This window comes from Nyctereutes procyonoides, unplaced genomic scaffold (assembly GCF_905146905.1).
Source record: "Nyctereutes procyonoides isolate TBG_1078 unplaced genomic scaffold, NYPRO_anot_genome, whole genome shotgun sequence".
NCBI lineage: Eukaryota > Metazoa > Chordata > Mammalia > Carnivora > Canidae > Nyctereutes > Nyctereutes procyonoides.
In genome coordinates, this window is record NW_026575146.1 from 87460293 (window position 1) to 87486839 (window position 26547).

General features: G+C 51.5%; 1 protein-coding gene across 1 annotated transcript in view; it reads right to left on the reverse strand.

Annotated features, from left to right (window-relative positions):
- ZNF536 (zinc finger protein 536) overlaps positions 1-7151 on the reverse strand; it is a 432422-nt gene extending 425271 nt beyond the window's left edge. The window contains exon 1 of the mRNA XM_055310964.1: positions 7100-7151. The gene's annotated coding sequence lies outside the window, so the exon portion shown is untranslated. The remainder of the gene's footprint in view (positions 1-7099) is intronic.
- Positions 7152-26547: the final 19396 nt, after the last annotated feature.

Genomic DNA, 26547 nt, shown 5'->3' on the forward strand with positions numbered 1-26547 from the left:
TTGCATCATCTTGTCTGAATTTCTTCTGCCTCCGAAATACGCTAGATGAGAATCTTAAACGCAACTAAATTCCCGTGCACCACCCCACCCCCCCGCTCCGCGCCGCCAGCAAACTTTAACAAAACCTCCTCCAACATACTTCCAGAATGTGTGTGCAAAGGGTGACACAGCTGAAAAGAAATAGCGAGGGGGCGGGGGGGGGGACACTGAAACAAAACAGAACAAAAAAAAAAAAAAACAAGAAAACAGATATTAAGTTGTCAAGTCAATGATCTCAGAAAAGAACTGCAGACAGAGCGTCTGGCGTTTTGCTTAAGGAACGGAGCATCCGAGGTCCGCGTGAGCTCCAGGCCCGCCTGCCTTCCAAGGGCTCGGAGCTCCAAGTGCAAGTCCGGGGTGGCGGGCAGGGCCGGGCGGCCGCCACCCTCCGAGGAGCCCTGGGCCGCAGGCGGCCTGCAGATTAAGGCCTTTCATGTGGGCCCGCGGCTGTGGGCTCCCTCCCCGCGTTCCCACACTACACTTTTCCACCTTTTGATCCTCCCGGGCTATTGGAGCCGGGTTGCCACCCACCCACCGGCGCTGACCCTCTTTGGGGTGGAAACATTTGTGCATGAAGTTTCTCAGATACGGCAAGAACCCTGCACTGAGTTTAATTAGCACATCGAGCCAGGTTTCATCAGTGAGATGCTCTCTGCTCGGTGCAGATTCAAGGCTGCTGAAATAGCCACTTGGCATCAACAGATTACAACCCCCAAACTGGGAGCCCTGGCCGAGGAAGCAAAATAATTAAAGCACTTTAGCTGTAATTTCAATAAGATGTCCCACCCCCTTCAATAGGCTTCACAGAAATGACAGCCTTTCTGTAATAATTTGGAAGGCTTTGCCTGACTTGACTTTAATAGATTTTAAAAGAGAATTAGATTTTTTTTTTAAAGAACAAAAAAAAAAAAAAAAAAAGCATGTGCCACTTTTTTCTCCATCCAGTAAGGAATACACGTTTTTACATATTTTGAAAGGTAAAATTAAATAATCGAGCTATTCAAAGAGATTACATTTTTACATACATAATATCTATGTGTTCTGGGATCTGTTTGCTTCTCTATAGTTGGTAGTTTGGCTGGTACAGTTTCCAAATATTTTCTTCCTCTTGAAAACAAATTTACAACAATGCATATGGTCTCCAAGTGGCAGGTTCCAGTGTACATTTTTAACTTCCACATGAAAGGCGAGTTTAAGAGGACTGCAAAGGATGGTTTTGTCATTGCCTGGGCTGCGTGTTGCATGGGGAGGCAGGAGTGCAAGCAAGGTGCACAGCACCAGCTCCCGGGCTACTTCTGTTGGCTTCAAATTCTCTCTCGGCCTTGCCGGAGCCTTGTGGCTGCAACAAGTGTCACACTCCTTGGCTTGCCCACTGGCAAAACTGCTGGCGGATGCCCTTCGGTGGGTTGTTGAAACAACTAAAGATGATAACGCACCCAAGGTGCAGAAGGCAGGGCCTAGCAAGAGGCAAGGCCCGCCCACCAGCAGCCACTGCAGGAGCTGGCGCTCTGGCCACCTCTGCACACCTACCCAGAAGGGCCCCAGACCCTCCCCCTCCTCAGGTGCCCAGAAACCACAGGCATAAATGTTTACTGAGTTACAGAAAACCCCCGAGGGCCCGACAATCTAGCCCTTCCATGAGCCAAAATCCCATCCAAATCTATGGGAATTACATGGGAACCTCAGATGTGCAAGTGAGAACATCATTATAATTAAGTCTGAATGGGCATTTCTGTGATTAATCTCGATTTTAGGGACCCTGTGGGTTGTCTTTTACAACCTAAATAGAGCTACTTCATCCTCCGTAAGAGTACGTGCGCGTGTGTCGTATGGGAGCAAAACAACCAAAAAGCTGAAGAATCATGAAGGAGGCTGAGGGTCCGCGATGCACGGGAGAGGTGAGCACAGCCACGGGGAGCCAGCGGACGGGTATCCGGGCGGAAGAATCAGCAGGGAGAGGGGGAAGCAAGAGGCAAGCCCACCCCGGTAATGAAAGACCCAGCTAAACACGGCTCAGGTAATCAAAGCTGTAATGCATTGATAGAAAACTTGCAGGTTAATGTCAGCTCAAGCCTACGGTGATCATTTTTCCTGTGTCAAAATGGCACTTAATTTTCTCATTGTAAAGCTACAGAGTAAGAACAGGTAGGTAGAGGAGGGGGGAAACCCTACAAACTGCTTTTCCTTCCTGCACCTCTCAATTCCCCCCGGAGCACGTGCAGGACGCCCCTGCCACCACCCACCTGGAGGCCCCTGCCCCTCAAAGAAACGGGGCTTGCTCCGGCCAACCGGAACCCTCCCTACCTGCCCAGGACGCCCCCAAGCCCCACAGAAGGCCGTGCGAGGATAGGCTTCCTGGGTCAGTGATGAAATCACAGGGCTCTTGCACCGGGTGTGCCTCCAGGAAGGGGAGATGCTCTGCAGCGGTGGAGGGGTTAATCATGCCCATTCTGGAGGTCGACTGGGTAGGCTCTAATCCCAGAGCCACCGCCCTCCCCTCCCTGTGCCTGACTTCCCTTCCTGAAACTTGGGACAAACACAGGCCTGTTCTCCTAGAGAGATTGCAAGGATTAAGTGAGTAATGAATTTAGAACCCATGCCTACCACATAGTAAGTGCTCCAAACGAGCAAACAGCAAACAGAAAAGCCACTATCCTCACCCTGCCAGCAGGGTGGCCAGCCTCAACTCTGAAACCTGGAGCTGTGACTTTCCTCTTCTTGGTTTGCACGTGGCAGTGGGGGCAGCGGGGGGCCACAACCGCGGGGTACTCTCACCCCCAGGGCCATTCTGAAGGGACAGCTGGTGTCAAAACAGAGTTGAGCCCCACACGCTCGCTCCAGATACCCCACACCCATTACTGACGTCCCCCCTCTTCTCGGATCCCATAGGACTGCCCCGTTCGGTGCAGGCCTCAACTTCCTGCCGTGTCTGTCTGCCTCCGGCCCGTGCTCCCTCTGAGTGTGAAATCTCCCTGCGCTCCCTGAGATGGCCAGGACAAGACCTGGCCCATGGCAGGCCTGGGAGATGCGCCTGACGTCCCCGCGGGGGACACATGGAAACGTCTGGTGACATGTTTTATTGTCACAACCGGGAGGGGGTACTGACATCTAGGGAGAGCTCTGTCAGGGGTGCCGCTAAACATCCAACAGTGCGCAGGACAGACTCCCACAAGTGGGCAACGTCCACGGTGCCACTGCTGAGAAGCCCCGGTCTAGGAAAACAACATCCACGTTAGTCTAACAAATGCCACCAAAGGCCTCACCCCGACCTGGTCTCTTCAGGCAGATAAACCTGACCTCCCGAAAAGCCAAGCACTCCATGCCCTTCGCCGTGGCCACACTCCAGCACGAGACAGAGACCAAAGATCCACAATGGTTTTTCGAAATGAAAGTTGGGGAGGGAGGGGGATCCTCAAGCAGCCACCAGAGCCAGCCCGCATGGCACAACGGAGCCCCGCGGCAGGAAGTCCACGGAAGGCCTCGTCATGACGACATGAACTGGGCACGAAGGTCCCCACCCCCACCCCAGGCACACGGGGACCCAAGCTAGGTGGCTTGTGGAGTAACCCGCCGTCCCAAGGCGGCTTCCATCCATGTCTGCCCACACATGGGGGGGGGGGGCGGAAGCCAATAGGGGGAGAGGGTGAGGAACCTCGAGAACGTGGCCTGCATTCCCCGGGGTCCGGATCCCAAGGACTGTGCCCCTCCCTCCACGGCACACACGGGCTCACGAACTCGCCGACCTGCACTGAGTAGGCCAGCTGTGAGCACAGAGGAGACCGGCTGGGTGCAGGTGCTTCAAGCAGGCAACACCCTCCCAGGCACGTGCACGCACACGGACGCACAAGGACACACGCGTGGGCACACACACGGACGCGCACCAGCATCGCCACCGCTAGGACGTCAGCGTGACCGCGTGTAGGACTCCCTAGCTTAGCTGGGCTGCCCGCCCCTCTGAGGGCACCCCGAGCTCCCAGGGGCGGCCCACCCAGTCCACACCCGAGGAACCAATCCCTCCCCCTGACAAAAGGCCTCTCTCCCAACAACTCCCAACCAGGTACCACTCGACCACGGAGAGCACACGGTGAGCCACACCTCGCCCTGGGACTACTTCTTGCCCTGTCCCCCCCCCATCCCTGCCGTGGCCCGTCCCGGAGGGGGCACGCCGGCGTGCGGGGCAGGTGTGGCTTCACAGAGAACGCCCCTGCTCATGAGTCCTTATTAGCAGAAGGGAGTCGGTCCGGTGCCAGTGCACTCGTGCCTTGCTTTTCGACCTCACAGTCCGGCCTTCTCGGGCCGCGAAGGCCACCCGACCACAAGTGTCCTTCCAGCCCAAAGCGAAGGCCTCCCTGGACACAGCACACAGCTGAGCGCTCACCTGCTCTAGGCTCTGGGGGAGATGTTTCGGGACTCCTGACCTCAGCACGGACCAAAGCGGACCCGGACAAAGCTCACTCCTCCTGTTAAACTCGCGTCAGGTCTCACTTTAAATAATGCTGAGAACAAAATGCAAGCTGATATTTCAGCTTACTTAAAAGGCTTATTAAGAACCCTGAATCCAAAGACGTTAAAAAGCTATAATTGTCCTCATTCAAACTGGAAAAAATAAATCTATTTGCTTTTCTTCCTTTATGATCCTCTGCTAAAAAAAAATAAAAAATAAAAAAATAAATAAGTTCATCTATATCCTCGTGAGCATCGCGGCTGTCTTTCTTTCCCTCCATTCAAGGCACTTTAAAAACACCTGTGCCATTCATAGCCAACTTTTGAGCAAAAGGCAACCACGTCTGGGGAAGGCTGCTTAACTCTGATTTCCTTACGCCAGAGATAAGCCTGTCTTGCTCAAAAGCTAAGATGGGAGTTCAGAGTTCACTTGAATGGGCTTGTGGATTTTATAGGTCTGAGCTGATGAAATTTCTTTGGTGACCTAAGGCAGAGCAGAGAGCCTAATCGCTCGGCTTTTTGGGGCTCAGCAGGCAGGGATTCCACATCTCAGCACCGCCTTCGGGACCCCATGGGTAACTGTGGTTAGTAGGGCTGCACATCCTGGCCACCCGCCCTGTCCTCTCCCATTATGGGGGTTACTGGCCTCCGGCTGGGACCACAGCAGCGTGACCGTCGCTCGCTGCCTGCCCTAAGTCTTCCGTGAAGACAGCCCCAGCCAGCAGTTAACTTGCTGAGTTGCGAGGATCTCAAGCCTGCTCAGAAGTTAAGCACTCCAGGCACAGAACAAGATGGGTTTTCAGAGCAGTGGTCCAAGAGAATGCAAATCTATCGAAAGCGCTTTCTCCAGGTTTTCCATAATTAGCATTTATGTCTCCGGGAACTGTCTCCCCGAACCCAGTTTAGGGTGAAAGCATTTTAGAGACTTTCTCTGCAGATGACATACGAGGTACTAACCTTTTTTCATATGCCCAGATGTTAAGTTCATTTTCATCACATTTATGCAAATTTCATTTGAACAGTAAATCAAAAGAAATCTTAAATCATTGTACACTATTTAAAAATCCACACTAAATCCGGTTTACTTGCAGGGATATTAACATAAAGTCACAGTTAAGGGACGGAAGGTATGAAGCAGATGTCACAGTCCCCCCTGCCACGCAGCGGCCCCACAGATACCTGGGGTGCCGGCCACCCACGCGATCCAGTATCTCCCTCCCGGTGGCAACCGGATTCGAGCTTTGCCCGGTTAGAGGTGTTCCGGAAACGGAAGCCTTCTAAAAGTTTCCCAAACTATAGGACAACGGGGAGGTGGAAGGGGAGGGGGGTCTCTCGGTCCAGGGGCCCCGTCATCCATGTCAGTGTCTGGACTGAGACAGGACAAAGTTCAAAGGCAGGGGCCCGGGTGGTGAGACTTTTGGCAGCTGGTGCCCTCCTCGGTGGGGGGAAAAGTTAATTCCTAGGGCTCTGCAGGCCTGCGTTTGTCAAGGCGCTGGACGTCAGTGCTATCATTACCCAGCAAACCAGCCAGGCGGTTAATGGTGGAATCAGGAGACATTTGCACTCTGCTATCAGAATGACATCATAACTAAAGCAGCCTTCAGCCAGAAGCCCTGGGCTCTCCACAAGCAGAGGCCAGAGGGCTGCCGGGGGCGCCCCCCTGTGACTCCCCAGGCCGGAAGCTGAGTCCCTCCCCCTATCTAGGCAGGGTGGTGGGCCCAGCCCCCTGCAAGTTCCTGGGCAAGCGGGCACTGGGGTTCCGGCCTTCTCCCAAGCTACTCAGACTACCCCCCCCCATCCCGAATGCTGTAAATAGTACTAACCATACACGATCGCATTCTTTCTTTCTTTTTTTTTTTTAAATAAAATTTAAGATACTGCAAAACCACTTTTCCTCGACAGGCAAGGGGTTGGTATTTTATTAACGCCGCTGCGTTTTGGTCACGGCGTTTGTGGCATTTCCAACAGAACTGTCAATCCTCTCGGTGACCCTGTCTAGCAAAGAAGCTGTGCGCTCTCTCCTTTGAGCAACAGAAATAAATGATGCTGGGGAAATGGGGTTGGGGGGGCGGGTGGCAAGCCAGGGGAGAAGTCCTTCGTGCTCTTGTTTTGGCTGCTTTGCTTTCTCAAGCACAGCCCGATCCCTCTCGGTCTCTCTCTCTCTCTCTCTCTCTCTCTCTCACACACACACACACACACACACACGCACACATGCACAGCCAGAGACACAAACCTTAGGATAATGGGGGAGGCATTTGGCGACGAGCTGCATCCTCGGCGGGCGCTTGGAGCCGCGGCCCCGCTCGCCCGCCCGCAGCTCTGCCCTGCAGGGCGGGCGCCGACCCCTCGCGCGGGGACCCGCGATGCCCAACTCCGCCGCGCCCCAGAGGTCGCCCCCCAGCCCCCCGACTCCGGCTGCAGGTACACGCGCGGCCCAGCAGCTCACCTGGCCCGGGAAGTCGGGAGACAGAGAAGAAAAAGTTGTGCGAGCTGCCGGGAGCCCGGAGCCCGGAGCCCGCAGCCCGCAGCCCGCAGCCCGCAGCCCGGGCCCCTCGCCCGCCGCCGCCGCCGTGCGCGCTGCCCTCGGGGCGCGCCGAGGCCACGGCCGGGCACTTACTTGGCACTCGCTTTGGAGCGTGCAGGTCGTCGCGGCGGTCGCCGGGGTTTTCAAACAACTTTCAGGGAGGAAGGAGGAGGCCAAAAAAAAAAAAAAAAAAAAAAATCCAATTATGCAAATGGGCTCCGGACTGGGAGGCGCGCGCTGGAGCTGACGCCGGCCACTGCCCGAGTTCCCGGAGCGGCCCCGGGCCGGGCAGATTTATGCGGGCGCGTCACGGCTACGCCAGGTCCCGCCGCCGGAGCATCTCGAAGTTAATTAAAGCGGTAATGTCCACTTTCGCGGCCGCCCTCCGCGCGCCGGGTCACGGCTCCACGGGCCAGCCCGACCCGGCCGGGGACGGGGACGGGGGCGGGGGCGCGGGCGCGGGCGCGGGCGCGGGCGCTGCCCCCCTCGCCGCCCGTCCTTCCCTCTTCTCGCTCCCCCTCTGTTTTTCCCCTCTTTCTCTCCACCCCCCCTTTTCCCTCTCTTTAAGTCGCCTGCCTTCCACTCCGTGAACAATGAACAAAGCTGTGAGTGATGGGAAAGGATCGCCCCCTCCCAACCCCGGCGGCGAGCAAAGCCGGTCTTAAAGTAAAAAACCCAGTCGCTGGTATCAAACTGGGGAAGGGAACCGCGCGCTCCCGGCCCGCGCCCCCCCGCCCCCGTGCCCACACACGCACGCACGCACGCTCACCCCACCCCAAGTTCACCTAAGCCCTGGCTGGGGGCGGGGGCGCAGAGGCCGGCGCTCCGGGGGCCGCGCAGCTCGCCGGGGACCCCCCCTTCCCCGGGGCGCGCAGGCGGGGGCCGCGGCGGGCGCTCCGGCCGAGCTCGCCCCCCCGCGCCCCTGCCCGCCCCGACCCCCTCCCCGCGTCCACACCGGCCAGCCGGGCCCGGCCGCCCGCTCGGGCTGCCCGGCGGCCGGATGCGCTCAGCAAACGCGGCCCCTGTCGGATTTCTGCTAAACTGCACGGCGGCGGCTGCCGGGAGAAGGCGCAGGAGGAGCGGGAGGCCGGCCCCGCGCGCGCACGGCCCCCGCCCGGCCGCGGCCCCTGCCCCGGGCTCGCCCGCCCGCGCCCCCGCCCCCCCCCCGCCCGCGCGCGCACGGCCCCCCGCCGCCCCCGCGCGCACCGGCGCCGGCCCCGCAGGCCGGGACGCCGCGCAGCCGCCGTATTTTCTGCTAAAGTGAAAACGAAGGCGGCTGACAAATCACGTCTCCTGCGAGGCACTCGTTAGACATAACAATATCCGGCAAACAAAACCCCGCCGCGGCCGCCGCCGGCGCGCGGGGCCGGGACCCCGCCCTGCCCTGCTGCGCCCCCCGCGCGCCCCGGGCCCGGCCCCGCTGCGCCCCCCGCGCGCCCCGGGAGACCGCGGGCCGCGTCCACGCCCGCCGAGGGGACGCTCACGACCCAGAAGCGAGCGGGGGGCGCGGGAGGGGGGGTGGCAGGCAACTTTCCACCTGTCCCCACGGAAAGCCCTGCCGGAGTTTCCTCGGAAGAGTTACGAGGAGGGGAGGGACGTGGGGATGGGGGGCAGGTCCCCGCGCCCCGCATCCCTTTCCTTTTCTGCTAACTTCTCGGCGGCGGCGGCGGCGGCGCCTGCGTCTCCACCTTCCGCTCCACGTACACCCGTCTATATGGAGAGATCTATATTTTAAATTATTTGCAAAGCTGCAACAGATGGGCGCGTCGAGATCTGGACACTTTCCTACTCATCATCAAAGAAAAGCTCTTCTCCCCCCCCCCCACCACCCCCTTTTCTTTCTTTTTTTTTTTTTTTTCTTTTTGCCTAAAATACATCCCGGTCCCGCCTACGACTGTTTTCCCTCAATTCTTGATCTTCAAAAAAATAATGTCTTGCAGCAAACAGAAAGGTTTATCAGCAGAGATCCTTCTCGCCCCCCCCCTCCACTCCTCACCCACCCACCCCGCAGTCGTGCATCTGGGCCAGTGCATCCGATCCTCCCCCCGCTCCCCAGACTGCGCTCCCCCCAGACGCCCTCCGCGCCCTCCGCCTCGCGGAGCCCCAAGCCCGCCCGCACCCCCTCGCTCCGATTGGCCTCATTTCTCCAGCCCAGGGCCAGCCGGCTCAGTTGCCTCCATAAACCTGTTACTTATTTCTTTCTTTATTTGTATCTTGGGCATCCCCCACCCCCCACCCCCCCCCCCCCGAGGCTGGGCCGCAGGGCCTGGGCCGCGCCGGGGCAGGTGCCGCGGACGCCGCCCGCGCTTGCAGGCGCCGCGGCCCTTCCTGGGGTCGCGGGTTCGGACCCTGACACCCGGGTCCTGCGGAGCCCCCCGGCCTCGGCCTCGCCCGGCTCCCGGGCCACGGGAGGCCAATGAAAACACAAAATGGCAGGTCTGCGCGGCCCTCGGCGCCCGCAAGTTTGATACACTGTAACCATCAGCTAACTTTGATTTAAAAAAGAAAAAAAAAAGATTACAAATTAGCCTGCATTCCCCCCCCCTCCTCGTCCTCCTCGTCCTCCTCCTCCTCCCGCGGCGGCGGCGGCGGCGGCGGCGGCGGGGCCCGCATCCCGCGGCGAGGCGCGAAGGGAGAAGGGGAGCCAGGGCGCCCGCGGCTCCGCGGAGGAGAAGAGGGGCAAAGTCAGTTGAGCAGAAGTTTCCGCGGCCGCGGCCTCCCCCGGTGCACACGCTCCCCCCACCCCCGACCCCTTTGAAAGTTTCCCGGGGCCCGAGAGCGGCGCGCGCGCGGGGGGCGCACGAGGGGCGCGCGCGCGCGCGCGGGGGCGCGCGGGGGGCGCGCGGGTGGCGCGGGGCCCCGCGGCTCCGGTTCAAAGTAACGGTCCCGGGCCCGCGGGCGGGGGAGGCGGCGGCCGGGGCGCGGGTCCCGCTCGCCGCCGAAGTTGCCGAGCGCCGGTGGATGCCCGGCCGCCGCCGCGTCGCCGGCTCCGAGCTCTCCATCCTCCCCCCTCCCCCGGTGACAGCTCCTCTCGCCAACGTCACAGCCACGGATATTTAATTAGACCGTATTTTTTAATCGCGATGGGGCGAGAAGGAGGCCGGCGGCAGGCCTCGCCGAGACGGGGAGGGGGAGGGGACCGGGGGGCCGCGCCGAGAGTCCAAACTCACTTTGCCACCTCCCGGCCGGACGCCGCGCGCGCCCCCCCCCGTGCGCCCCCGCCGCGCCCCGCGGGGAGGGGGCCCCCCCCCGCCTCCCCATCTTTGTTTTCCTTACCTTAAACATTGAAACGCGGGCGTCGGGAGCAAAGTCGGGCACGTAAACGGAGCGTTGTAAAAGATTGTGTTCAATGAATAATGAAACATGTCCACATGATTGACTTGATCATTTTCCGGGGCCGAGGGGGGACGGGCGCCCTGCTCGCGCGCCTCGCCCGGCCGCCCGGCGGAGCCCCGCGCACTGTTCCCAGCCCAGCCCGGGCAGGGCGGGCTCGGTTTTCATCCGCCTCTTTTCAGAATCGCCCCGTTCATTGATACTCATCACCCAGCCCCAGCAGACCTCCCCATCCCCGGCCCGGCCTCCCCCTATCTGGTAGGTGAAATGCATTGTACCATTAAAAACGCTCTCCATTGTCGCCCTGGCATAATTCACAGCAACTAGATAGGTCTTGCGGCATTTAGCTTTGATGAGCCAGAGACTGAACCCTTGATATAATAATCTACAAAGAATGGTGTGTGATCGTCCATTTTTTCTCTCTGTCTAGCAACTAAGAAACCATTTAACACAGCGCAGCTTGCTTCTGACCTTGAGCTCATGTAAACACACTTATTAAAATCTATCTATTCTCCAAGAGCTACATTCTGATTGTCAGACTCGTTACGGAGACATACATCAGCCCCTTCGCTTGTCACTACTTTGCATTCCTGCCTTTGACTAAAGAATTTTTTATCCAGCCGAGAGAGAGAGAGAGAGAGAGAGAGAGAGAGAGAGAGAGATTGCACAGAGGGAGAGGAGAGAGAGAGAGAGACAGGGAAAGGGGGAGAGGAGCAGGAAAAAAAAAAAAAAGCTTAATTCTTACCTGCTCCTGAAACTATTTAAAGTCTGTTTCTTTTCTGGGGGAAAAAAAAAAAAAAAAAAAAAAAAAAAACAACTCCAGGGTGAATCTCGGTGGACAGCGGGACGCGGAGAATCAGTCACAGCCCGGGCGTTTAAGGGAGTCATCAGCGATCAAATGACGTTGATCCGCGCTGTAACCTTGTGGCGTATTTAATGTAAATAAGGCAGTTATGTTGCCAATCGCCGCGATACAAACACGGAGAGGTCCTCAGCCTCGCCTCCCGCGCCTGCCATTAGAGGCGACTTTATTTACAGACACTATTTAGGAGATCATGATAATTCTAAAACAATACTGGTGCCAAATGATTATGAAAATATGATTTTAATTAATCACGTAGTAGGCAAGGAAATTAGCATACGGTAATTAAACTTGGAGAGAAACGTCACGCAGGTTCTCTGCCTTATGGGTCCAGAATAATCATCACGCGGTGGGCTCCAGGACTCAATTATCAAACAAAATAACTTTTTTAAGGCAACTTTGCAAATGCTGGTCCTCCAGGCAAACGCTTCGGTAAATAATGTAAGGCGAGGTAACAAGGTAGAGATGTGAGGGATGCAGGAGGTTGGGTTTCTGTGAAGCAAGGAAGAGGGGGAAAGAAGGGGGGAAAAAGCTGAATAATGCAATTATGGATTCTCTGTCCTAGAGTTGACAAAAGCTGGTGCCTCAAAAGCCTCTTTGTTATGGGATTATATAATGATCCTGGTGTCATTATGGGAAAAAAAAAAGATTCAGTAATAATAATAAAAGAAGTATCCAGATACACCAATGAGGAGCTTGTTTTAAAGAAAAGACTCGCATGTGACATTGGGGCATGTTAATAGCAGAAAGACAAGATCCAAAAGAGTTGACAAATAATGGAGGAGAGAGGGAGGGAGGGAGAGAGGGAGGGAGGGAGAGATTGAGAGAGAGAGAGAGAGAGAGGCCTGTGTTGTGCATGATTAAGAAGCGTTGGAGACGGATTGATTATTCAAAACGCCAAGCCACAGGGACACTTAAAACATTGATTCAGGTAGGACTTGTTCTAGCCTGCCTGATCCGAGTTCCCCTAAGATGACTGGTGAGTTTTAAACCAGGGCACCACAATACACAAAAAGCAAAGATAAAGAAAAAGCACCCCGCAGCCTCCCCGCCCCCCCCCCATCCTGTAGAAGGAGCCGCTCAGGGCAAAGAGCTGGTGCCAGAGGGGTCAGGTACTGAAAACTTGGCACAAAGAGGAGCAGCCGGGCAGCGGCCAGGCCAGGGGCTCAAGTACAGACGGGACCCTGCTGCCCCTGGCACCTGGCCTTGGCACCTCCCTGCTGGGCCCCCAGCCTGGTCACCTCTGCCCGCACCCTTGGGCTCTGTCCCGGAGACCCAGGGCGTTCTCAATCTTCCTCTGCCATCTGTCTGTCTCTCTCCACCCAGGATTTTGGGGAGTGAGAAAAGAGTGTTCCCCCCCCCCCCAACAAGCCAGTTCTAGGAGATTCTGAAAGTCCACTCAAATCTTTGCGGTGGCATTAAAAAAAAAAATCCCCTGCCTACCCCCAAAAAAGTTTAGGAATTCAGTTCGCATTTTCCAATCTGATGTGTCTGAAATTCTCTTTGAACAAATTCCAAAATACAAGGGTTTTTTTTTTTTCCTTCTTGTATAGAAATTAGCATCGCAATCACATCAATGATATCACTATCTCTATGGGAATGATAGCCAGAGCAGTGGGGTGTTCTTTATTTCAATTCTTCGTGGATCAACTGATTATACTCTGTCGTCTTTTGAACCTGTTATTGTAAGTCAAGTGATTCTTTATAAGTGACAGCTCGGACAAAGAGGCGAGCAGGGCCGAGCAGGTCGAAAGGAAGTGGCCATATGGACTCGGAGAAAAGGCACTTTCTCCCCAAGAGAATGGGGGTGGCAGTCGCCTTTTAACCCTCAAGCCGCCGGGCTGCCTGGGCCTGGGGAGGCAGGGAGCCGGGGCGCACCCGCACAGGCCCCAAGCGCTGACCCCCTGCCCCCGGGCACGGCTGGCAGATCCGGGATGCCCGTGGCCTTCCGAGGCCTCGTGGGAGGGCCGCGCGCCCGGCCTCCCCGGGCACCTGGGCTGCTGCGCACCTGCTCGCAGGCCGCGGGGATGATGATGCGCGGCCCACTGGGCCTGAGCCCCGCGACGACCGCCGCACCTGGAGGCCCAGCCCAGGAGCATCCCTCCCGGCGGGGGCCTCGCCCGCGCCCCCTGTCGGCGCCCGTGCGCCCTGCGCGCCCCAGTGCTGGCTCGGCTGCCCCGGGGCGCTGCAGGGAGAGCTCCCCTGGGGGGGCGGGGGCGACAGTCACCGTGAGAGCTGAGCCCCCCCCACACACACACACCAGAGGCCTGCCGTCTTTCAGAGGCGGAAACTTGACCCCTACCGAAGCACAGGAGTCCCCCATGGACTCTCCCCACTCCTCCTCCAGTTTAGTGGCCACCTCCATGTCCCCCACCCATCCATCCTTCCCTCCTTCTCCAGAATCTCCCGCCACTCCACCCTCTTCCTCTAGCTCTGGTGCTGCCCAGAAGGCCTCTCCTCGCTCACTCCCCCTCCTCCTTCTCCGGCTCTGGGGTGCTGTGCCCAGGACCGCCTCCTGGCCTGGCCAGGCCGGGCCCTCTGGGCCTGGACTTCAAGCAGGGACCCCCAGGGCCCCCACCCTGCACTCGCCAATGCTCACAGCCCTCTGGCTGGACAGCCACTCCCGCCAACCCCAGGGGCTGTCCACTCCTGGGGTGTCTTCTTCAGGATGACACCAGCTTCCTGACTTCTCGAAACCGGTGGAAATGATTGGGAGCCTGGGCTGGCAGGTTAGTGGGATGGTTGTTGTCCTGGGTGGAAATGGGGGTGGTAGGTCAGTTCTTTGGTGGCTCCGGTACCAGCGCAGAAGCAAGGGCCTTCAAAGCCGCGCCGTATTACAGTAAGTGCTTGGCCTCTGGGTGCGCCTCCTTGGCAAGTAATACCTCTCACATCGGATAGATTGGTTCTCTCTTCTGTGCCTCGTAACTCTGCTTTTCTCGTGGTATGAACAGGTTAAAAACTAGCCATTGGGATGGCCGTTGCCTGCGACCAAAGAGTGAAGCACAGAGGAAAGCATCCAGGGGGCTGCCCAGGGTCGGGAGCGGCAAGGTAGACCAGAACCAAGTCCTCCCGCCCCAGACCTGTGTCCCCGCCATATAGAGATACCCCTCCCTCCCCCCGGTGATCTGTAAAGCCCTTAGGATCACAGAGTCAGTGGCTCTAGAAGAATGGTAGTAGCCTCCGCCGTCAGGTCCACCTTCTTAAGGCAGAAGGGAGATGGGAAGAGGTCTGTAGAAGCCCGTGTGTCCATGGGAGCTGGTCTGGATGCTCTCACGGCCCCATCTGGATTCTCATGGAGAGTCCCTGCTTCTCAATTTCAGGTGGCCCAGAAGGCCATCACCACTGACCAGGTGCTTTCCTTTACTAGGTGGGGGGGGGGGCGGGCAGGCAAGGGGCGGGAGCCTGCCTGGGCTTCAACCATGAGGTTTCCTTCCCCTCCCTAAGTGGTTTTCTCTGCTCCTGAGGTCAGGGACCTCTCCCCATGGAGGATCAGAGCAGTCTTCTCAGCTGTGGACACCTCAGGGTGAATGAGCCTTCAAAGACCCCCCGGAGGGCAGGGTTCAGAGGTGTGCCATTAGAAGGTGGGAGAGGTGATTCCTGGGTAAGGAGAAGTGGGGAAGAAGCTGACCTGCGTGGCTCTTCCGCCCTGAACTATTGGTCCTTGGCCTTGGAGAGGCCGGCTGGGCCGTCCTCACCTCCTCCGGCATCCCCTTTTAAGCATCCCCTTTCAAGACTGGAGGGCTGCTCTTCCAAAAGTTGCCCAAAATAGTCGGACACCTCTTCCGGTCTTTCCAACAGAGGGAAGGACTCGACACGGTAACACCTGTTTGTCCTGTCAGAGCCAGCCCCTCATCCTAGCAGGACAGCCTGCCTTTCCTTCCCAACCCCCAGGGAATCTGGGTTGGGGATCCAGCTTCGTGACCCCGCAGATGGGCACATCCTAGCTCCCTCCACGCTGTGATGGGTTCAGGAATAGGCATGTGACCGAAGCTGGCCCAATCAGTGAATCTTGTATTTTCTTTTTAAATAGACACCAGCAACCATGGCTGAGCTGCAGCGGAGCGTGGTCCCCAGGCCCAGGCCAGGAGAGTGGAGCCCAGAGGCCACCACGGGGGCCTGAGGATGCTGCCCCCACAGCAGAGCAGAGCAGAAGGGGAGAAACGGGTCTGCTCGTGTTGAGCCCTGCATCCAGCCGCACCTGAAACCAGCCCCATCCCTGCATCTTTCCGGTTTGTGACCACTCCCGTCGTTCCCTCAATTCCGTTTGCTTTGGGTTTTCTATCACTTGCCGCAGAATGTGGCCTGATGCACTTAGCACCTGATGAAAACAAGGACGACTGGACCAGGGATCGGAAACCTCATGAACAAGCCTGGAGCAAGGTGTGTGGAGCCCAGTGGGGGAGGCAACAGCAGGGATCCTCAGGCTCTTCCCCGCCAACGAGCAGCCAGGGAACTTGCCGGAATTCTCCTAAAGCTACAGGTGTGCCTTGCTTTGCATAAGAGCTCTGTTCCAAAAAAAAAAAAAAAAAAGTTTGTAAGTTGAATTTCTATAAATTGGATCTGATTTGCCGCATTGGGACAGCTAGTTATTTCAGGCATCTCTTTAGACGCCTTTCATAAAGTGAATGGTCATGTTCTGAAATAACAAAGAAAATGGTAATTTATTTATCATTCTAATTTTCCTACCTCGGTCCTATATTTTGAAGTCGAACCAACCTGGAGGTCTTCATGGTACCTTTGTATAAATTAGTCAACGGCCAAGAAAATCCGCTGCGGGCTGTTGGCTGCAGCTGCACCACTGCAGCCCTGGTCCTTTGCGAGACTGCCGAGCCGGAATATCCTGGGGGAACACTGGGCATCGACTTCGGGGCTTGCTCTTATCTGCAACAGCTATCATCAATTCGAGTTAGCTTTGGAGGTGCGGAAAGCCATAAAGCTAGTGGACTTTCTGGCCAGAATGTGTCTGTGCCATGTTTACCTGCGCAGGAGGAGTCCACGAGAGAGCCCATAATCTCTAACTTTGAGGGACTTTTAAGACTGCAAATTAAAACAAAGTATCAAGTTATGAAATAAAACTACTCGTGGGAATTCAAGACCTAACCTTCTTAAGATGTCCTCGATGGCTTTATTATTCTCCTCCCGTGCTGTGTGTCCACCTTGCAGCACACAGCTGCATGACTCGGCTCCCTGCTTTTTCAAAATCCCACTTTCCAGGCCCAATTTTACCTTGGGAAGATATATAACTTTTGTTTGCCACTAGAAGTGAAAGCGATCAAATATTGGGGAAATGTAGATTTCCAGAATATTTTATAGCTAGCTCATGGATGTGGGCTGGTCCATATAGGTCAGATAGAATTAGCAAGAATGATCCCCAGGGTTTCCCTGGGGTTTATCACTGTCCTCAAGGAAGCAACTGGGAAACAAATGAGAACGACCAAGTTAAGGCAAAAAATAAGTCCCTTGGTTCTGCCGACACTCAGAATCCTGAGTGAGCCTCCCTTGGGGTCTCCCCGGGACACCGACCATGGAAGTCAGGGTGTGCAGGGGGCCAGGGAGGCCGGGAGGTCCGGCTTGGGAAGTAACATCACTCTAGAGACTTCATTTTAAATCCTGATGCGCCACCAAAGGGCTACGTTAAGTCTTATGGATCTTGGGGCATCAGAGAAGGAAGATGTGAGGAAGGCACGGTAATGAGGTCAAATATATGTTGAAAGTGCCAGGCTCCAAGAGGGGGACAGAGTTGAATCAGGTGGTGTCATTTAGAGGCGATGGCAGTAGCTGCAGGGGTATATTTAAATCCCTGGAGAGTCTCTGGCAGACTGTATCTGTCCTTGCACCCATGGTTCTTGAGGGTTCTAGAATCCTCCAGGGCATCCTGCAATCTGTGCCTGGGAAAGTCAACTAGCAGAGCAGAGATTGGGGGACTGGCATCTAAGGGTATGAGCAGGCCGTTATGAAGCCACACTAGTGACGGAGGATAACTTTATTCATCTAGGTGAACATCTGAGACATAGTTATGTCCACCTTCTACCTGCAGGAGGCCCTCCCAAGGTTATAGCCGCCCGCTCAAGGTGTAGCATCTAAGGCTCTGCTAGGGGATCCCCCTCTCCACTCAAGGCTAGGCGCTTCCAGAGGACAGAACCCAGCCTAGCCCAGCATACAGTACGGGGTATGACAGAATTTTGCTGGAACTAATCAAGAAATTCATTCTACTGCTTAAATAACTCATACTATATATCAGGTATTTTTTTAAACCTCTATTAACTAATTGAGTGAATGAATGAATGAATGAATGAATGAATGAATATGTGAACATCACTGCTTAAAATGTATTGCCAACCCTGGAAATTAGCTGCAACTTTTAAGAATCAATGCTGTTTCCTCTGACAGAAAGTAACCCTTGGTTCACACTAAAGAATAATTAGAAACATGGAAATATACAAAGAAAATTATTATATCTCCCTTAATGTCACCCTGTTAGCTTCTTGTGTATTTCCCTCCAAGAATTTTTCTTTGCATATTCTTTTTTTTTTTCTTACAAACTTTGAATCACTCTCTCTCCAAAATTCTGTGTCTTGCTTTTATTCCCCAACCTTTGTTTTAAAAAAGAGACAACAGGCCCCGAGAGCCTGGGTGGCTCGGTCTGTTAAACGTCCAACTCTGGATTTTGGCTCAGGTCATGATATCAGTGTTGGGAAATTGAGCCCCGCGTCGAGCTCTGTCCTGAGCATGGAACCTGCTTAAGATTCTCTCTGTTCTTCTGCCCCTGCCCCCTACTCACCATCTCTAAAAATAACAGGGAAAAAAATAGGCAGATTGGCAGACAATAGGCCCAAAATAGAGTCACTTATGCTAAGGCCCACATCGGTAAACCAAGACTTGATATTCAACCTACATGTAGTTTCAGCCCTACCCCAGGAATAAATCTTAACCCAGTCAATCTGGAATTCTCTGCCCAGTACTCATGAGGTCATCTGCCTGTTAGGCCCTTTCTGTCCCCCAAAGAAAGAAGAGGTACTCTACTCTCCTTGTTCCTGCCTCCTTCTGCCTATAGAGGTCTCTCATTTTGTTCAGCTCTTCAGGGCTCCTTTCTGGGTCCTAGACAGGATGCTACCCAACTCATGAATCATTTTAAAAAGCCAATAAGATCTTTAATATTCAGTTGAATTCATTTTTTAAAACAGATTTGGTGGCAGCATGGGACTGAGAGAGGCTCCCAATGGCTTCAGGGACAATGAGAAGCACAGGCATGATACCTGTGAACTCTTTTGAGTGTTTTGTCCCTCTCACCATTTCCAGCAGCTGTGGGTTGGTTCCTCTCATTTCTGAGCTCTGCTTTCTTTGTGTTGAGTTTCTGACCTAACTGGCTTTCTAGTCTTTAATTCCCCCTTTGGAAGCCCAGTCCAGTCCACGACTCACTTCTCGAGTCTCCTGCTTCAGCCCTTTCTCTAGTCCCAACCTCCATAGAAATGACTGGTGGTGTGCGTAGTCTTCTCTTGGCCAGGATGCGACAACATCTCCTGGGTACTACTGATACCGTAAAGTGTACATGCTTATTTGTCTAGTTTTGTGTAGATGAAGGTTGTTGCTAATGGGAATCCCAGAAGTGGCTGCAAAATTGATAGGTGCAGGTCAAACATTTAAAAGCTGTAAGAGAGGGATCCCTGGGTGGCGCAGCAGTTTGGCACCTGCCTTTGGCCCAGGGCGTGATCCTGGAGACCCGGGATCGAATCCCGCGTCGGGCTCCCGGGGAATGGAGCCTGCTTCTCCCTCTGCCTGTGTCTCTGCCTCTCTCTCTCTCTCTCTCTCTCTCTCTCTCTCTGTGTGTGTGTGTGTGTGACTATCATAAATAAATAAAAAAAAATTTAAAAAAAAAGCTGTAAGAGGACGCATCACCTAATCCAAAGACTCCTATGTTAGGATAAGTTGGTCATGGAATGGGTTAGACTGACACTAGATCATCCGCCAAACTCAAGAAAATCCCCATGCAATGAAGTACCCTGTAAAATACCACACAATCCCCAACCACAGAGGCACATCCCTTTTGGGTATTAGTTTGGCTCCAAGAGACCCAAAGGCGGGCAGCCCCAGTGGCTCAGTGGCTTAGTGCCTGCCTTCAGTCCAGGGCATGATCCTGGAGACCCGGGATCGAGTCCCACGTCGGGCTCCCTGCATGGAGCCTGCTTCTCCTTCTGCCTGTGTCTCTTCTTTTCTCTCTCTCTCTCTGTCTCTCATGAATAAATAAATAAAACCTTAAAAAAAAAAGACCCAAAGGCTTAGCTGAAAAAATAGATAAGTAATTAAAAAATGATATCTTTAAATTCTAAAGAGTCCAGCATACCACCTTCCAATACACCTGTCTATTTTAGGTCTAAGAACCATGGTTCTGGAAGCTCTCTATATCTATACAAAAATGGCAAAATCTTATTAAAAATGACCGGTTGTTACAATGGCCATGATGGGGAGCATTCTGATTAGATAAGATCATTTAAGAAGTCCACTTGAAAGCAAGGGCTCCCAAATCAAATAAACATAACGGGGTGCCCATTTAAATTCCATGCAGAAGCTTCCAAAAGGTTTCAACAATTCCAAAATAACTGCACTAAAAGATCTGTTAGTAAACCATTGAAGACACTAGAGGTACCTAGAACGAGACTGTAAGATTGTCGTCAGTCCTACTGCTCCCTCCTACCCTCCTTTGAGTCCTCGCTCTAGTAATCCTCTGTCTCAACGGTCTCCCCACAAGACCACAAACAGAAGTCCACCAAGTGTGGCTCTTACAGACACCCCCGTGTCTACCCTCAAAGGAGTTTCCCTGTATGGGCTCCTCCCAGAGTTGGGATTTTCTGGTAGACTGCTGCATAGTTCCCTTAAACAGACAAGGGAAACTAAAATATAATTCATGAAGAACATTGCCAAATTCTGGCAGATATCAGAGGGGGTCCTGGGAAACTGGCAGAAATCGGTGAAGGGTGAGATTTCTTACGAGCAGCTCCCCCACATATCTGCCTATAACGCCCCAGTAGAGAGAGGAAAATGAGTTATCGCTTGCATCCTCCTTGGGAACTTCTCGAGTCCATGGGGCTGTTCAGTACTGCCAGAAATATTTACTGTTTCCAGCTAAAAACTGGCAAGATATTTAGAAGGAGTTTTAAGTAGCTCTGTAGTCAGAAATTGGCCAGATTGAAAGCTGATGTTCAGAGCCTGATGGAAATTATTTTAGGCCTCCTCCCTTAAGCTAAAATGAAACTATCTATCTAGAGGGAAAGGTCATTTAAAACTTAGGGGAAGGAAGGATATTTTAAATGTCTTCTCCACCAATATTAGTAAAAAGCTTTAGCCATCTGAGCAGGTGACCTTAACTTACTCCATCTGCCAGAAAAGCAACTTAGAGTCAATGTTTTTAAAACTAGTGAGTTTTGTATTATTGTGTGTGATCCAAGTAGTAATTTTAAAATGGAAGCTGTGAGGTCTCTCTATCTGCTTTTATGTTTCCACGTGTGTGTCTCTCTCTATGCATAGATGCTATAGATGTGTGATATTTTCTACCTCTGGATGGTGCTACTAAAATCAATTTGTAAAGGGACCTATTTAATTGGGTCAAAGAGAATAAGCACTTACATGAATTAAGGATTCATAGAAATCTCAGACATAGAATAGAAACTAACCCAGATACTTCTCAGGTTCATGTAATCTGAGAAAATATTTGGCATTAGAGTTAATTTAGGTTTGTTGTTCAAGTTTGTTGGTTTAATTAAAATAGACATGTCTTTAGAGTTATCAACATTGAATATAATGTAATTTTTATTCTTCCTGGGTATATTAGTCAAGTAAGTTCATGTTAACCGCTCTTACGAAATTTGTCAGCAAGTAAAATAACTCGGTATGATGAAACTTTAATAAGTAATTAAATGTAGTTGTTGGGAACAAGTAAATTAAATAGATGTAAGCAAGATAAAAGTTCCTAGGTGATTTTAAAAAATAGTTTCCCAAATCTTGTTGGGAACCCGAAACCTTAAAGTTTTGCCAAGTTAATTTAAATAATGGATAGTCATTAAATTTCTAGATCATTTCCAAATAAGATAAAGCACACAAAAAATTAATTACTAAAAATGGGCTTGTCCACATTTGGCTTTGTTTACAGAGAAACTAAGGACATTTTGGGTCTACTAGTAAACACGTTTTGTGCCATGCTGAGAAATTTACTATGAGAAAGCATATGTTTCCAAAAATTATAACAAGTATTTATAACATTTATAACACCGAGCCACAGAATGCTAATGTCTTTACATTGTTGGCTCCTTTATTTTCACTAAAAAAAAAATTTCTATGGTTAAAAGTTCTAATATATATAATTAAAGCTACTAGAAATTATAAGGGAAACATCTTCATATGCAGGGAAATTAGGATGTGTGTTTTCATAAAAGAAGCTGAGGAATGGAAATGTATTTTTGTTAAAGATAAGAAAAAGAAATTTTGTCCTAAAGTGAGACTGGTAGTTCAGAATGGAAAAGAGGAGAAAAAAAAAACTAGAAAGATTTTAGAATATTTATGGAAAAGGAACCTTGGGAAAGGAACTTTATTTTTGTTCAGGCTGGTTGAGAATGAAGTGAATTTATGTTAAAAAAAAAAGATGAGTGTTAATATAAGAAGTACACGGGTACAAAATTAGAATGTTTTCTCTTTGTTAAAAGTTTTCTTGGACCTTTGGTCTCCTGTTGGTAATAGATTGTAAAAGTTTATTTGCCTTTTAAGTAATCTGCTTAAAAAGCAGAGATTTTGCATCTTACCAAAATAATTTGTTGTGCTTTATTTTAACTCTATCATCAGGTCCTTGATTACTTGAGAAAACGAAGTCTTCTCTACTAAAACAGCTAAGGTTTTTTTTAAATTATTATTTTACAACTGTTTAACTTTCTGTATTTTCCTGAGAATTATTTGTCCGTATGGTTCAATAGATAACTAAATATTATCTCACAGTGACCTATGGTATTATTTGACCAGGTGCTTTTAAACCTTTTGATACTTTTGACAAACTTCCCCAAATCAAATTCTAAATGAAGTCTCTTTGACCCTGAAATAACTTTGGGATTTTCCGGGTGGTCCCTAGAACATCTCAAAAAATTTGTTCTCTCGCCTTATAAAAAAGGGAGATGTTAAATTAGGTTTATTTGATACACTGAGTGACATGGACAGAATTGTCAAATAAGAAGTAATACTAGGCTTTCTTTATGCTGTTATGTATGTTGTTGTATATGTGTTCTAAGTGTCCCAGAAGTAGTATGAAATTCCTAAATTCTGATATATCCTGGGATAATGTTTTTATCGTAATTCCAGTTATCATTTTGCAATGCTGAGTATCACAGAAATAACTAAATTTCCTTGTCAATTCCATTGTGATCAACTTGCATCAGATCTGTAACAATGGGCATGTTTTAAGTCTTTTTATCATTTACAGAGTGATTATTTTACTCTGACGCTTTTGCAAAAGTGTTCCTGCAAAAGTACTTCATCTTCAAAAAGATTCATGGAGAGGACTCTGACAAGTACAGGTTTCTGAGAACTCTAAGATAATAAAACTGAACTGGGTAAAAATTTCCAGAACGCATGGAGAAACTGGATTCAAACCGACTAATGAGAAGAATGCCTTTTTGTCTGAAAACATACCTGGTTCCCGAATGTTTTGTTTTTCCAGACTTAACAAAATCTTTTCTCTTAAGCTATATATGAGTTACAGCAATTACACTGTACCTTTGTAAAGAAAGATGAAATAGTCACTCTTCCTCCCTACCTGATGCATCCAGAATTTAGAAAGCCTTAGGTTTCTTCACAGAAATAGATAGTTAATTGTTTGCATAAGTTTAATAAGAATTTCTTCTTCTTGCAGTGGGACACAGTTGGAAACATTGACTATATTACCAGAATATACTGGAATGGTACTGCAGGTAAAACATGATGCTGAGTCCTTGGCTTACCATCTTGGCCTCTGGAGCTTTTAAGAGTTCAATCTAAGATTCCTTATGAAATGTTCCGGCGAAGCAGTCTCAAGAAGCGCTTATATGGTCAATCACTATTCTTGCTGCACTTAGGCCTGAGAAATAATCAGGCCAAGCTTAATGCCTATTAGATTTACTGTGATTATCTTTGGGGAAAACAGGGGTAGTTGTAGAGAGAAAATTTGCGTTTCACCTTTGTAGATGTCAGATTCCAATTCTGTTGTCTTCGATGTCTTGTTAGACAAAACTGTATAAACCGGACACGATTCTGAATTCTTTTAGTTTCCTCAAATAAATATTTGGCTATGACTCTCCAAACTAAAATTTCCAGTTTTCTCCCACTTTCTGATTTGAAATCACTAAGGACAAAGACTTCCCTTAAATCTTTTTGCGAAGGACTCTACCAGGTCCTCCTCACCACCATATAGCAGACAAACGTCAAGCTCTAGACCCCTTGGCATACGTCTCACAGCTGAGGAAGGCTCCGCCTGACACTGATCCTGTGCAGGTGCTGGAGGCCTCCGAATCAAACTGATGAGGAGGAGAAGTAGCTGCCGTCAAGGTAGGCTGCTTTGACCTAAGTTAGCATCTGATCCAGACTTCATACTTTAACTGAACATGAAACTTTTTTCTCCTTCTTTCTTTCTTTCTTTCTTTTACTCTGGCACTGGCCTGGAAAGATGACCCCATCACTTTTATATGTCCCAGGCCGTTACCAAGGGGACTCTCAGATCACTGGATTTGCCATCAAGAACTCCAATCTCTGTCCATGATGCTAGAAACACCTCGTCCATTTCCCTGTCTCTGGCTACCAGCTCCGAGTCCAGGGAAAGGTGCACCCAAGTACATAAAAAGGGACCCAAGGTGAGGGTAAGCAGAATAAAACTGCCTGTGTGGTCTGCAGACCCCTAAATTCTGCTGGCCTGCGTGGCTATCACCCTTCCAGTCCTGAGTCACAGGCTCAAAAGGGAATTACCAGGAGGCGTTCCTCATTTAAAATTAGCTTCCTTTGATATATCACTGCTCCTCTGAAGCTGCGACAAAGAACTTTTGAACTCTTGAAAGTATTGTGAAATCTGTTGCTAAAACAATAGCTTCCCAACAAAAATCCTTAGACTCTGTGGCCAAAATCGTTCTTGATAATGACTGCCCTTAATTACCTTTTAGCTGAGCAAAGAGGTGTCTGTGCTGTGGCCAACACCACCTGCTACACCTGAATTAATGCTTCTGGGCAAGTTACGTAAGATGACTGAGCAAACTCCTTGGCTTTTTTTTTTTTTATAATAAATTTATTTTTTATTTGTAGCTTTTAAAAGATGACTCCTTGAGTCTTTCTTTGACTTACTTCATTTTGATTGGTTTGGTCTCGGGGACCGTGGTTCTAAAGTGCATTCCAGATGTTAGGAATATCCTGCTTGTAATAATCATAGTAGTCCCGCTGGTGTGCTGTATTCTCTCAAAAGCTTCAAATGCATGTCTGTAGCTACTAACCACCAAGCAAGGATCTCCCAAAGACCGGAGCATCAGAAGAGGAATGAGGAGAACGAGCAACTTAAAGATGTAAACCCGAAGTCATGACCTCCAGATACACAGAGGTTCAGCAAGCATCATCATAATACGTGAATACCACAGAAGTTCAGCAGACATGAGGACCTGCGACTACCACGCAGGATCAGCCAAAACCGTGAGAACTTCAGAGAGGTACCTGGGAGTGATGCCTTACGTTGTGATCACATCTGAGAGTCTGATCAAAAGGGGAGAATTATCAAAAAGAGATAGCTGGTCCAAAATGGAGTCACTTGTGCTAAGCCCCACATCAGTAAACCAAGACCTACTATGTAACCTAATTACAGTTTCAGTCTCTCCCAGGAATAAATCTTAACCCAGTCCGTCTGGAATTTTCTGCTCAGCACTCGTGAGCTAATCTACCCTTCTGTCCCCCAAAGAAAGGAGAGGTAATCTACTCTTTCCTTGTTCCTGTGCCTTCTGCCCATAAAGGTCTCCCGGTGTCATTCAGTTCTTCAGAGAGCTCCCTTCTGTTTCCTAGAGAGGATGCAGCCCAGCTCGTGAATCATCGAATAAAGCCAATTAGGTCTTCAATATTCAGTTGAATTTTGGTTTTTTAACACCTTGCAGCACAAGGTATTTCCCCACATCATTAACTATTGTTTGAAAACGTGATTTTTATGGCTACAAAGTGTTCCATCAAATGGATGCAACATATTTCACTTAAACAATCTCTTAGTTTGGAACATCTCTCAGAAGTACTGGAGAGAGCATCTTGATGGTTAAATCTTTGTTTGCACCTGGGTCTGGAGGGTTTTGAGGCTCCTCACAGGCATGGCCAGCTTTCTTTCCAAAAAGCCTGCCCCGCTGTGTGCTCCTCCCTCTCCTGACTTGTCCTGCCTTTTGCTCATGTGCACTCGGGGGGGGGGGGGGGGGCTTTAGGACGCGTCTCACAGGCACGTAAGAGGATGTTAACGCTTAGGCACGTCACATCACTGCATGTAGGCCGGCCTTCCGATTATCATCATGGTGTATGATTTTCAGCAGGTTCCTGTTGCCCCCCAGGCTCATGTCTCAGCTCTAGGGACCTCCAGATAGGTCCGGTCCCCAGCAGGGAACAAACAGGACCTTCTTGGCTTCAAAGGAAACACTGTTATCTCTTTGTGTTAGCTCCTCGGTGGGCTCGGATCCAGGGAAGGAGTCATCCGGCCAGGAAGAGTGAGATCTAGTCGTCCCAGGAGCCTGGTCCACCTGCCAGCTGCCCTCTCAGAAACTCTGCTCCCACAGCCTCTCCTCCTTCGCTCCCTTGGGGGTTATTTACACCATTGGTGAGGATTTTAGTATTGCTCCAAAGGAAAAGTGGGGAGAGTTCCCTTGGGGGCCAGAACGGGGGCTCTGGGGCCAGGCTGCCTGAATTCAAATGCCATCCCACTGCTCTAGGGCCCTGTGACCTTAGGCCAGTGACTCAACCTGCACATCTGAGAAATGAGACCCTCCTTCATGGGCTCCTTTGGGGAGCCCAGTGAGTCAGCACTTAGCGCAACGCTGAGCACTCACGTACGCTTGCCAGTGATATATTTAAATGTTTCATGTGTACTTTTTCATTAAATAAGAATGAGAAGAGGGCTTAACAGCCCAGGCTATTTCGTTCAGTGGCTCGGGGCCCTGGGGACATTCTGGTGGCATTTTCTTCCAGCCGCGCAGAAGCCCGTGCCAGCGCCATGCCCGCCGAGGGAGGTGTCCGTGGGCGACAGTGCAGGGCCTGATGTCCTGCGGCGCGCACCCCTCACCGTGAAGTCTGGGCCCCCACGGTGAGCAGCCCACGTCCTGCCACTAACGCATCT